The sequence below is a fragment of the Bos indicus x Bos taurus genome, chromosome 14 (genome assembly GCF_003369695.1).
Source record: "Bos indicus x Bos taurus breed Angus x Brahman F1 hybrid chromosome 14, Bos_hybrid_MaternalHap_v2.0, whole genome shotgun sequence".
Taxonomy (NCBI): Eukaryota; Metazoa; Chordata; class Mammalia; order Artiodactyla; family Bovidae; genus Bos; species Bos indicus x Bos taurus.
This window is the reverse complement of record NC_040089.1, coordinates 71,548,435-71,562,760: the sequence shown is the minus strand read 5'-3', so window position 1 is coordinate 71,562,760 and position 14,326 is coordinate 71,548,435. Positions and strand designations below refer to the sequence as shown.

Below are 14,326 nucleotides of genomic sequence, written 5' to 3'. Positions count from 1 at the left end.
CTGGCAGGGCGGGGCCCGCCGTTTCTTAGCAACCGCGGCGGCCACGCCCACCCGCGAGCCCTGCGCCCGCCGCCCCACCCCCACCGCTAGCGCCCCAAGCGCCCGGAAGGCTCCTCACGCACCACCGTTCCTACGGGGTTTCCTGGGCTCTGGAGTCCTCCACTGCCAAAGACCCCTGCGCGCCCACCTCCGCCCAGTACTCCCAAGTGCAGCTCCCAGGGGTGGACCGAGCGTCCCCTAAACGCGCTGAGGGCCCAGTGAGGAACCGCTTTCACCCCCAGACCCCGAGCTTCACGGGCAGGGCCTCCCCAATCCCCTCGCCGCCCCTGCCTGACACACACACACCACACACACCTCAGTTCAGCCAGCGCAAGGGCCGACCAACTACGTGTCCGGCTGGAAATGTTGCTGTCCACGGTCCTGTCACTCAGGGGAGGGGGCGGGACGAGCCTGCCGGACTCCCAGAGGGCGGCACGGGGAAGAGGCGGGCTCGACGGAAGGGGGCGGGAACAGCTCTAACCTGCACTCCGATTGGCCAGGCTCTCTGTCTATCCTCTGCTAGAGCCCCCCGACGGAAATGCGCGGGCGATGTGGGCTTTCCTCAACGTTTAAAGGGATTCTCAAGCCCTCACCCCTGTCTAGCAAACTGACTCTAGAAATTGAAAATAAGGACTGCCACTTGTTTTTAAATATAAAACACAGAAATACGTTCTTTTGATTATTGAACTTTTCTCACCTCTCTCACACACACACATTCCCCATCCAAACTCTTTGGGGGACATCCCTGGAGGGAAGGATGAACTGTCTAGGAAAGCAATGTTGTTTGCAGATGCAAGCTTTTAACAGACTGATTAGGAAAGGTTTGGCGATATGTCCAGATTCCCAGTTTTCACACCTTTCACACACACAAAATGGGAATGAAATATTGTTACTAGCTGTCTTTTGCACAGCGTCTGACGATTGAATGATATTTACCTGATAATCCTCACAACGCCCAATGAAAGTTTTATCCACAATCTATGGACAAGGAAACCAAGTCGGAGAGTGACATTCATTCAATTGTCAAAGTGCCTGTAGTCATTATTTTTATGCTGTGGTAAAATGAGATTAAATATCTTTTTTAAAAACATTACGTGACTTCCATTTTAATTTTTGTCTCATTGAAGTATAAGTCACTTTCCTCTAGGCCAGTTCATCAAATCTTTCAAAACAAACAAGTGCATGAAAACCTTGAGAAAGGAATAGCTTACAAAAGAGACAAGTATAAACAGACTAACTAGAAAATTCTGTGAGATGTCCCAAGATATCAGGGTCAGGAATTGAGTCTAAAATGTAATTCTATTTTCTGTCCTTCTAAATCCTTTGTTGGTCTCCAGTTTCTCTTCCAGAAATAGCTGTAGAGTTAAATGGAATTATCTTAATACTCTTAACCAGATTTGCATGTGTGCAGCTTTAAAATCGGAGAAGGTAATGGCACCCCACTCCAGTACTCTTGCCTAGAAAATCCCATGGCTGGAGGAGCCTGGAAGGCTGCAGTCCATGGGGTCGCTGAGGGTCGGACACGACTCAGTGACTTCACTTTCACTTTTCACTTTCATGGGTTGGAGAAGGAAATGGCAACCCACTCCAGTGTTCTTGCCTGGAGAATCCCAGAAACAGGGGCGCCTGGTGGGCTGCCGTCTGTGGGGTCGCACAGAGTCAGACACGACTGAAGTGACTTAGCAGCAGCAGCTTTAAAATAGTAAAATCCTTTTTCTATATTATACCATAGTATCATATATACCTATATTATTCCAATACCCAGAAGTGTATATCTTGTCAGATATGGTAGTAAGAAATAAAATAAAAACAAACAAAAACAATGCCTTTGGATAAGTGTGTTGAGAGTCAATTAAAATGGCCACCATACTATGATAAAACTGTTGGAGTAAAGGAAACACATTCCAGTTACAAATGATTTTATCCTATTGATGTACTAAATTTCCAAATTCTTCTGAAAGTTTGCTAGTTATGAATCATTCTGTACGAAAAGTGTTTTCATTTATATAACTCATGATCTGCATTATGTTACTTTAATATTTTAAAAATGTGGTTTTACACTAAAATGTGTTCTGGTTCTAAATTAATAAGTATAGTGTGTAAATAAATACTGTAAGATTTAAATAAAAATGGTGAATTATTTATCTGAATCCTTTTTCAATTGCATATTCAAATCTCAGCAAATGAATATCTGAATATTCTTACACGTTTAAGAGATTTAGTCAGTTAAGTCCCTCAGTCACGTCCCACTCTGTGACTCTGGGGCCTGCAGCATGCCAGGCCTTCCTGTCCAGCACCGATTCCTGGAATTTGCTCAACCTCCTGTCCATCGAGTCAGTGATGCCATCCAACCATCTCATCCTCTGTTGTCTCCTTCTCCTTCTACTTCCAATCTTTCCCAACATCACAATCTTTTTTAATGAGTCATTTCTTTGCATCAGGTGGCTAAAGTATTGGAGCTTCAGCTTCAGCATCAGTCCTTCCAATGAACATTCAGGACTGATCTCCTTTAGGATGGACTGGTTGGATCTCCTTGCAGTCCAAGGGACTCTCAAGAGTCTTCTCCAACACCTCCGTTCAAAAGCATCAATTCTTTGGTGCTCAGCTTTCCTTATAGTCCAACTCTCACATCCATACATGACCACTGGAAAAACCATAGCTTTGACTAGATGGACCTTTGTCACAAAGCAGTGTCACTGCTTTTTAATATCCTGTCTAGGTTTGTTATAGCTTTTATTCTGAGAAGCAAGTGTATTTTTAGATACCTTTGCAATATTAAGTATTATTCTTGAATGTATATCTTTTTTATATCTCATTAACCTAAGTTGCATAATTTTTATGTTAAGGTCATGCATATTTTTTATGAATATTTGTTTTTAGGTTTGTTTTTTGGAATACTGCAGTTTTTTTGCTTTATAGATTGCATTTACTATATGCATTTTATTTTCTAATTGCTTACTATTAATTTGTGGGAAAGATATTGATTTTTGCAAACTGATTATGTATACAGCCATTCAACTTGGTTTAATTTCTTAGCTGCTATAAATGTTTGTTGATTGATTTGAAATTTAGAATCATGTAAAAATAATGATGAACCGTCTTGGAATTTAGAATTATGTATAACTGATAGAGTTGTTTCTCCCTTTCCAATGTATATACTACTTCATTTTTACTATTCCCTTAGCTAGGACCTTTGATATGATGTTGAAGAATAACAACAATAAAGAGAATCTTCATCTTGGCATCAATTCTAATTTGAAATTTCTGAAGTGTCAGCATTATGATATGATGATCACTTAAATCTTTGGTACTTTACTAAGTTAAGGAGGTTCTACTCCAGATTTGGTTTGTTTTGTTAAATATTTTTATCATGAGTGAATATTTGCTTCTATTTAATGTTTATTATTGTGCATTGAAATGAGCAACAGCATTTTACAGTTGTTACATTAGTAGCTATTCTAATGTGGGAATATATTTTACCCTAGAGAAACATTATTGGTAATGCTTTTTTAAAAATATGCTGCCTAATTTTATTGGTGAATACTTTTTATGTTTTCTGTATCTATTTTGGAAGTACAATTGACATACTGTGGGACATGTGTGTGTTTGCTATCATTGCCCAGTTGGGGAACTGTTCAGTATATTAGGTTAATAAAACAACTTAGGAAACTTCACCTTATTTTCTTTGTTTTGGGAAACTTTGCAGAAAGTTGGGATGTTGTTTATTTCGTAAAGTCTTACCAGAACTCACTATCTAAGGAAAAACCTGGGACTGATACGCCTTCAATTTATTTTGGGGCTAAAAGGTTTAATTCAGTTGTTCTACTTCCTCTTGAACACACTTGAAAATTCACATTTTCTCAAAAGTATATACTTTTTTTTTGGCTTAAAAATTTATGGTCTAATATTGTACATTCTCTTATACTATTTTAAACTTTACTCAATAAATGAATGAACTTGAATTCCTAATGTGTTCTCCTCCTTTTTCATGACCATAGTTTTCAGATTTGTTTATATTAATCTCTCCAAAAATCTTGTTTTTGGTTCCTGTTGTCTGAGGAGCCCTTACAAATTGCTGAGAAAAGAAAAGACGCAAAAGGCAAAGGAGAAAACGAAAGATACACACATTTGAATGCAGCATTCAAAAGAATAACAAGGAGAGATAAGAAAGCCTTCCTCAGTCATCGTTGCAAAGAAAGAGGAAAACAGTAGAATGGGAAAGACCAGAGATCTCTTCAAGAAAATTAGAGATAACAAGGGAACATTTCATGCAAAGATAGGCACAATAAAGGACAGAAATAGTAGGGACCTAACAGAAACAGAAGATATTAAGAAGAAGTGGCAAGAATACACAGAAGAAGTGTAAAAAAGAAGATCTTTGTGACCCAGATAACCACAATGGTGTGATCACTCACCTAGAGCCAGATCCTGGAATGTGAAGTTAAGTTGGCCTTAGGAAGCATCACTACGAACAAAGCTAGTGGAGGTGATGGAATTCCAGTTGAGCTATTTCAAATCCTAAAAGATGATGCTGTGAAAGTGCTACACTCAATATGCCAGCAAATTTAGAAAACTCAGGACTGGAAAAGGTCAGTTTTCATTCCAATCCCAAAGAAAGGGAATGCCAAAGAATGCTCAAACTACCACACAATTGCACTCATCTCACACGCTAGTAAAGTAATGCTCAAAATTCTCCAAGCCAGACTTCAACAGTACGTGGACTGTGAACTTCCAGATGTTCAAGCTGGTTTTAGAAAAGGCAAAGGAACCAAAGATCAGATTGCCAACATCCAGTGGATCATCAAGAAAGCAAGAGAGTTCCCAAAAAACATCTACTTCTGCTTTATTGACTACACCAAAGCCTTTGACAGTGTGGATCACAACAAACTGGAAAATTCTGAAAGAGATGGGAATACCAGACCACCTGATCAGTCTCCTGAAAAATCTGTATGCAGATCAAAAAGCAATAGTTAGAACTGGACATAAAACAACAGACTGGTTCCAAATCGGGAAAGGAGTACATCAAGGCTATATATTGTCACCCTGCTTATTGAACTTACATGCAGAGTACATCATGAGAAACATTAGGCTGGATGAAGCACAAGCTGGAATCAAGATTGCAGGGAGAAATATAAGTAACCTCAGATATACAGACAACACCACCCTTATGGCAGAAAGTGAAGAACTAAAGAGCCTCTTGATGAACATGAAAGAAGAAAGTGAACAAGTTGGCTTAAAACTCAACATTCAGAAAACTAAGATAATGGCATCTGGTCCCATCACTTCATGGTGAATAGATGGGGAAACAGTGGAAACAGTGACAGACTTTATTTTCTTGGGCTCCAAAATCACTGCAGATGGTGACTGCACCCATGAAATTAAAAGATGCTTGCTCCTTGGAAGAAAAGTTATGATCAACCTAGACAGCTTACTAAAAAGCAGAGACATCACTTTGCTGACAAATGTCCATCTAGTCAAAGCTATGATTTCCCCAGTAGTCATGTATGGATGTGAGAGTTGGATCATAAAGAAAGCTGAGCGCTAAAGAATTGATGCTTTTGAACTGTGGTGTTGGAGAAGACTCTTGAGAGTCCCTTGGACTGCAAGGAAATCCAACCAGGAAATCAGTCCTGAATATTCATTGGAAGGACTGATGCTCAACCTGAAGCTCCAATACTTTGGCCACCTGATGCAAAAAACTGACTCATTTGAAAAGACCCTGATGCTGGGAAAGATTGAAGGCAGGAGGAGAAGGAGATGACAGAGGATGAGATGGTTGGATGGCATCACCGACTCAAAGGACATGAGTCTGAGTAAACTCCGGGAATTGGTCTGGACAGGGAGGCCTGGCATGCTGCAGTATATGGGGTTGAAAAGAGTCAAACATGACTGAGTGACTGAACTAAACAGAACTTATATTACATGAACTTTTGATCACTCAATGATGGTTGGAAAGAAACTTCCAAGATCCATTTCACAGAAAATCCTTATTTTAAACACTTCAGTGCTTATTAAATAAGGCTTTATTTAGTAACACTTTGACTATTTGGCTTGACTCTTATCCAACTTAAAAAATAATTATTATTGTCCATTTATTTATCTCTTTTCCTTATTAGATAGTGAGCTTCTTATGGTTAGGGTCCATGTCTTACTAATTTTCACAGTCTGTCACATGGTAAGCTATAATATTAATAAATAATACATGCTATTGGAAGGAATGAGGGAAATGGGAAGGAAGGTTGCAAGGGCAGGAAAGAAGAGCCGACTTGAACAAGATAAAGGAGTTAAAATAGGGTTTTCAGACATGAAAGTTCAATAAAGATTTTACTTCTGTGCATGAATTTGATTTTTAAATTGTGTGTGGTCCATAATATAGAAGTATCTCCGAAATTACTCAACATACAATAAAACTACAGAATATAAATATGTTGTTAAGCAGGTGCTGTCAGTGTTTGTAGGTGCTAATTTTTACATGTCCTTTTGTAACATTATTCATGCAGTTTTGTGCTTCCCGCCACAAAACAATCCATTTTTCTTAAATAATAATAATCGCTAGCAGCCCAACTATAATAAACAACCCTACAATAATGTCAGTATGTGCCCATACAGAGGAAAGAGAAAGGATTACTTCAGAAAACAGATGTCAGCTTCAAGCTTCCAAGGATTTATTATAAACAGAAATGAGTAAAGAACATGAAAAATACTTTGGCAGTGTTATTTGAATACAGAGCTAATGAAAGGCTATATTCACCATCAAATATATGCTAACAGCCAAATTGCCAGAAAATCTACTGTTTCATGAGTGGTCTATGCCAAAACACAGACTACAATTATACATAAAAAATGGTTAAACAAAATGTGGAACAGCAGGATTAACTTTCTACTGGGAAATCTGTTTCAGTATAATTGCACTCTGTTGTGACAAATAGGAAATATATGCAAATAATGAATTAGAAATCAATTATGGATAAATAAATAATGTTACAGAAAAAAAGATATTGTAAGATTAAAATTTGTGAATTAGCCATTATTGTGAAGAACTTTTTTCTCTTTGCTATTCATTTCAATCAAGTAACAATATATATGTAAGCCCATTATAGCTTACTCTGAAAATTCTTTTAACTTTTTTCATTCAAATTATTTTGCTATGTAAACAAAATACTAGGAATAAGTTTTAGCATTTTCATTGGAAAAATTTAATATTTTTAAAGACATAAGCCATCTAAGAAATGTTTTAAATAAAATAAATGTTTTATGTTTTGCAATTTTGTGAATCTTACTACTTGATTTTGTTTGTTTGAACTTGTTATTGATGTTTTGAGTAACAATCAAGTGATACCATAAAAAATAACTTTATAACTTTTAATCACATGTATTTCAAGTATCAAGACTATGCAAGAATACATTGTTTAGAGGACCCTGTTATAATACATAATAGTGTGGGGCGAGATGCTATATTTATTTTAAGAGAGGGGAAAAAAAAAAAAACCTGTATTTCATTTGTTACACTGCTAACTTCACTTTAGGTAATTGCATTCAGCTTTATTATTGCCCAGAGCAATAACTGATTGTTAGTTATTGAAGTCTGAAATGATTTTCTCATTTCCCAGGGGACTCTAGAGATTTACATCTTGCACAGCAGTAACTAATAGATGTAATCTGGTCATAATGTAGCTATACAATGTGTTATTTACTTGTGGAGAACATAGATGTTCAACATTTTAACATTTCCTCAAGAAGAATGGGATAGTTCATTCAAGATATAAATATTAACTGTATACTGCTCTACCAAAAATTGACCAGAAATATTTTGTTAGAATTTATAAAAAGTATGCATATATATAGACATGAAGTAATATATAAAGAGGTTTTTATCTTTTGTGATTTTTTATTTTTATTGAAAGACTTTTGAAAAAGTATATTATTCTAAAAAACCCTCTCCAAAATTCCAGCATATTTCTAAATTATAACATCTAATATATAATCAAAGAAAAACAATACTGCAAAATAAATATAGTGTGTGGTTATTCTGCAAAAATATTTTTTATTTTTTAAATGGGCTATTTTTCCCATTATATCTTTTTAGTTTTATCGTTTTACTAAACCCTCACTCAGAAAGTTAGACAAGCATAAGCTTTCTCAGCTTGCTTTTCATATTAATTTGAGGCCGAATGTTTGAATAAAGGTCTTGGAACCCTAATTAGCAATAACACACACATAAACCCAGAACAGCAGAGAAACATGCAATTTTTTACCAAAATCTTCACTTTCACTGTGCAGAAGACTGTCTTTGTTTGACATGAGGGCATTGGTATGTTCTCATTCTTTGCAAGATGTACATGTGATGCAAATTTATTGCATATGATTCTTGAATAAATAAAATTCTAATGGTAGCATAGTGTAATAGGGGCAAATGTTTTATTAAAGGAGATTTTTCTTTTCTTTTTTTTCTATCCAGCTGATATAAATGTTTTATGAAGGTTTCAGAGTATTCCTCCTGGAAACATTATGGAGCCTGTACTTCTCACAAAGCAGGAGAGATTTTTGCATCTTACTCCCATTAACCCTAATGAATGTTTCCCACAAAACACCTTATATATCAGAAACAAAAACATCTTTTTTTCCAAATAAAACTTAAAGCAAAACTTCCTTTAGCTATGCAAACATATATATATATATATATACCTCAGATCTTAATTTATTATGTATACTATACCCTAAAAACATATTAATTCTTCTACTAATTCTGGAAATCCTCACAGAAAACTAGTGATCTACAAGGCTTCTCAGCAAAGATTTAATAGCATAGAGCTTTAGTGAGGACTCATATTACACAGATTATAAAATATGGTATAAAGTATCATTATAAATAATTTAAACTAGAGTACAGCCATCACAATAAATGAACAAAGTATATTTTCCAAAGTAGCGCCCCTTATTTAAAACAAAATGCTGCCCACTTTCTAATTCAAAAAAGATCAATTTTTTTTTTTCACTTTTCTGTGTGCCTTCTGGCATTGATCTCACTGAGAGATTTTAAATCAGGGGATATTTTAATATTCTAAATAGAAATTATTCAGTGTGACATGATAGAAAAGAGAGTATGAGATGCATATTTGGCTTCATTACCAATTTAGCTTTTCTAAACTAGTCTTGGAGAGACAAACCTACCAACAATGAAAAGAAGCGTTCTTGTAATTTTAATCTCGCTGAGATGTAACGCAGAGAATTTACAAAATGAACCTTGCAAATATTTCACTTACATAGAGACTCAATACAGCTTAGAAATACTTTGAAATTCAGGCCTTGTTTCTGAAATGTGAATCCAATCCCTATGATCTGGGCAAGGCAATGGCCTGATGCAGATTGGGAAAGACTTCCTGAAAGAAGACATGCCTGAGCTGAGTCCTAAAAGCTGGTGTCAGACCAAAGGCTTCGGGCATGGGGCTGGGGGTGAGCTGAGAACAGGCAGGTATTTATGGCAGAATATTCAACAGACGCAAAGGCAGAGAGCAGAGTACGCTGTGCGTCGGAAACGGAACGACGGCTCGAGCAATGTCAGAAGGCCGCAAAGGAAGTCCGGACACAGAGGGAAAGGGGGAGAAATTTGTTGCGTTTATATGATACAAAATTATACAGTTATTATAGACAAACTGGCTAAACATAGATTAGCATGAATAAAATTTAATAGCAAAATTCAGTGGAAAAGAAACACCCAATTGAATATATATCATATAGTTTTTGTTCTTCTTGTTCAGTAGCTCAGTCATGTCTGACTCTTTATGACCCCGTAGACTGCTGCACACCACGCTTCCCTGTCCTTCACCATCTCCTGGAACTTGCTCAAACTCATCTCCATAGAGTCGGTGATGCCATCCAGTCATCTCATCCTATGTCATCCCCTTCTCCTCCTGCCCTCAATCTTTCCCAGCATCAGGGTTTTTCCAATGAGTCAGCTCTTCACATCAGGTGGCCAAAGTATTGGAGTTTCAGCTTCAGTGGCAGTCCTTCCAATGAATATTCAGGACTGATTGCCTTTAGGATGGACTGGTTGGATCTCCTTGCAGTCCAAGGGACTCTCAAGAGTCTTCTCCAACACCACAGTTCAAAAGCATCAATTCTTCAGCGCTCAGCATTGTTTATGGTCCTACTCTCATATCCATACATGACTACTAGTAAAAGCACAGCTTTGACTAGATGGACCTTTGTCAGCAAAGTAATGTCTCTGCTTTTTAATATACTGTCTAGGTTTGTCATAGCTTTTTTTCCAAGGACCAAGAATCTTTTAATTTCATGGCTTCCATCACCATCTGCAGTGATTTTGGAGCCTAAGAGAATAAAGTCTGTCACTGTTTCTATTGTTTCACCAACTATTTGCCATGAAATGATGGGACCAGATGCCATGATCTTGGTTTCTGAGTGCTGAGTTTTAAGCTAGCTTTTTTACTTTCCTCTTTCACCTTCATCAAAAAGCTCTTTTAGTTCCTCTTCACTTTCTGCCATAAGGGTGGTATCACCTGAGGTTATTTACATTTCTCCTGGCAATCTTGATTCCAGCCTGTGTTTCATCCAGCCCAGCATGTCACATGATGTACTCTGCATATAAGTTAAATAAGCACAGTGACAATATACAACCTTCATGTACTCCTCTTTCTATTTGGAACCAGTCTATTGTTCCATGTCCAGTTCTAACTGTAGCATCTTCACCTACATACAGGTTTCATATGACATGTGGAACATGTGTAAAGTTTAAAACTACATAAATGTATACTCAATTTTTTGTGGTTATACACAAATGTAGTTAAAAAACAAAAGACCACAGACCAGAAGAATATGCACTAATATTAGAAAGCTATTGCTCCTGGAAGATTAGAAGAGAAATATTATTCAGAGTATTTGACAGGTCCCAATAATTGACTCTCTCCTTTACTAACCTCAGGATCAATTAACAAAAAAACGAAAAACTGAAGAGAAAAATATTGCCTCTATTTTGATGAAGTCTAGGTTGAGGACTGCGGTGTAGAGATACAGAAAAATTGATTTCATAATACTGAAAATAAACTTGGACAAAGGTGTCCACACTCACTAGCAGCTTTGGACATAAGTTTATGTATGTCAAAAGATCATAAGTATGTAAATAGATCATTCTTGGAGGGTGAAATCTTGTAGGGTCTTTCTCCCTGTAAAATTGTTGTGCTGTGGGAGAGCAATATTGTGATTTTACTGTCTGAAGAGGAGGAGCTGAATGCCCAAACCCTGTTTTTTCTCTCAGATTCACCAAAATAAACAGCCCATCCTCAGAAAAGAGAGAAGTGTTTGGAGAGGCCAGTATTGCTACGCTAATGACAATGACCTCTATGTCTAAGGAGACAGCACCAGTAGGCAGTAAGATTTCCTCTCTAGAAGATTTAAAAATAGCTTACAAAGAATGCAAACTTCCCATTTGCAGCAACTGCAATCTGTTTTGCTCCCTGAAAAATCCTAAACACCAAGAAGAACTGCTGCCCCACAGCAGGTGCTCAAAAACACTTGCTGAATGAATGAAGACCTTATTTTCTTTAAAAAAAAAAAATGTTCTGAAGAAAGCACCACTTGATGTTAACACTTATTTATTTTTGATGAAGAATACCTGTGTATTGTGATACTTGTTTGATTCTTCTATAAGTTTGCAATTTTTCCGTACATAAAGTATGAGGCTAGAGATAATCTTAGCAGTAAAGGTAGACAAAGAACAGATCTTGAAGACATTCAAATGCCTTGTAGATGGGTTAAGTTCTAAGAACAACTGACAATAATTTATTGAAGCCACACCGCTTCTGAACTTAATGAGTCTAGGTCCATTTCCTGGATTAAGGATCACCTGGAACAGAAATGAGGAGAAAGAAAAGAAATCTGGTAAAGGAAAATAAAAAATTGGCAAAGGCTATAGTACTATTTTTGCATCCTTCCTGTTTTGATATGTTTTGATGGAAAATCCCTCATGATGGATATCATGAATGGAGAGGAATGTTGCCCCAAAGCATCTGATTTCAGACAAAAATACTGTCAATCTAGCCAAAGCCCAGTTTGTATGTGGCTTACTTCTGCTTCAGAGTTTCTTCTAATATCCAAGATTCTAGTGGTGGTAGGAGAAATAATCTGATCATTAAAGAGAGTTTTGTGTTTTTTTTTAACCCCAAAGACAAGAAAGGCAGGTTTTTATAGTAAAATGAGTTGAATAAAATGTGTGCCTTTGACAATTTCTTTTATTCTTGCCTTTCAAGTAAACAAAGGTGCTTGAGTGAAGGCTCACTGGCATTGTATTTAACAGTTTTCAAAGTCCTGATACTACATAGAGATCCTGCTCTCCACAACACACACACACACAATTGCATGGATAGCCTTGCTCACTTCTGCTTTCCTCAATTGTGAGAGCTCAAAATGGATCTGGCATCAACTTAACCAGAGTCAGCTTCCCTTCCACAAGTTGAGGAACACAAAATCTCATAGTACTAATACAAGATGGGCAGAGACATTATATATATATATGTAATGTGTGTTTAGTCACATGTGAGTCTCTGCGGTCCCATAGACTGTGGCCCTCCAGGCTCCTCTGTCCATGGAATTTTCCAGGAAAAAATATTGGAGCTGGTTGCCATTTCCTACTCCAGGGGATCTTCCTGACTCAGGAATCAAACCCACATCTCTTGCGTCTCCTGCTCAGATTCTTTACCACTAACACCACCTGGGAAATATATATATGTATGTATGGAGAAGGCAATGGCACCCCACTCCAGTACTCTTGCCTGGAAAATCCCATGGACGGAGGAGCCTGGTAGGCTTCAGTCTATGGGGTCTCAAAGAGTCAGACACGACTGAGCGACTTACTTTCACTTTTCACATCCATGCACTGGAGAAGGAAATGGCAACCCACTCCAGTGTTCTTGCCTGGAGAATCCCAGGGATGGCAGAGCCTGATGGGCTGCCGTCTCTGGGGTTGCACAGAGTCGGACATGACTGAAGTGACTTAGTAGTAGTAGTAATATGTATACACATATACACAAAAGATTTTTTTAACAATTAAAATTAGTGAACTCTTGGTTAATAACAAAATTTTGGGGAAAGTACTTTGGGTGGTGTAATGTGTATATGTGTTTAGAGTCTGAAAATAAGGGAGAAAAACCCAACCTTTCTAAAAATTAATCCTCAGCATCAATTTCCTTAAATGTTTCTTATGTTTTTTCTTCTTCTTCCTGAACTGTTGACCACCAAGATATTTAAAGGTTGAAAGAAAACTCTATTTCCTCAGCAGGATTACACAAGGAAGCAAAATTTCCACTAAAGTCAGGATGATCTATTCATTTAAACATTTCTTTTTAGAAGCTCCTAAAGTGGTGATATAGAGAATGGGCTTCTGGACCCAGGGTGCCTTTATAAAATCCTAGCCCCAGCACTCCCTAGCTGCAAACTGACCTTGAGCAAATAATCAAACCTCTCTACAACATACTTTTCTCAACTATAAGTAGGGTGTTTTAATATTTGCTAACTCACTGGGCTGGAATGTTAAATAAGCTAATATATCAAAATAACTTAGCAGAGTGTATAACATATTAATCAGTCAATAAATGTTGGCAAATGGGTTACTGACATTTTAAATTATTAATAACAATTTACATGACCTTGCCCATTTGCAGCATGTCTATTGATAAGTGTGTACTACCAAAATACATAGGCAACAAGAAAACATTGAATAGCTAACACATTGATTTGAGTTCATGGTTCTTGACCTCCCCTTTTAGTTAATTCAGTGAGGCAACTAATTGTTTCATTTTGTGTTGATAAAGCTTCATCTGGTAAATCCCTCAAGATTTAAATCCTATTTTTAGTACATCCATTTTATTTAATGACAGATACTGACTATTGGCAGTAGCAACAGTGTTAGTCACTCAGTCGAGTCCGACTCTTTTCGATCCCATGGACTGTAGCCCCCCCAGGCTCCTCTGTCCACAGAATTCTCCAGGCAAGAGTACTGGAGTGTGTTGCCATTCCCTTCTCCAGGGGAATCTTCCCACCCCAGGGATCGAACCCAGGTCTACTGCATTGCAGGCAGATTCTTTACCATCCAAGCTACCAGGGAAGCCTCTTATGTTTTTTCAAAGTTGTTTGATGCAAAAGATAATGTACTTGCTTCTGGTTTCAATTTTGTCTGCATGTTGTTCATGTTTCCTGAGAAAACTGAAGCTCCTAGAGAATAATCCCCTCTTTTATTGCATAGAGTGCTCACATCAGCATATGAGAAGTTACGTTA

At 37.4% G+C, this 14,326-nt stretch overlaps 1 protein-coding gene across 6 annotated transcripts in view; it reads right to left on the bottom strand.

Annotated features, from left to right (window-relative positions):
* Positions 1-478, bottom strand: part of TRIQK (triple QxxK/R motif containing) — a 116,107-nt gene extending 115,629 nt beyond the window's left edge. For 3 of the 6 annotated variants that reach the window (XM_027561568.1, XM_027561570.1, XM_027561574.1), the window contains exon 1: positions 355-477. The gene's annotated coding sequence lies outside the window, so the exon portion shown is untranslated. Of the gene's footprint in view, positions 1-354 lie in introns of all 6 variants that reach the window. The other 3 variants (XM_027561566.1, XM_027561569.1, XM_027561573.1) reach the window with 2 other exon arrangements.
* Between the last annotated feature and the right edge of the window lie 13,848 nt (positions 479-14,326).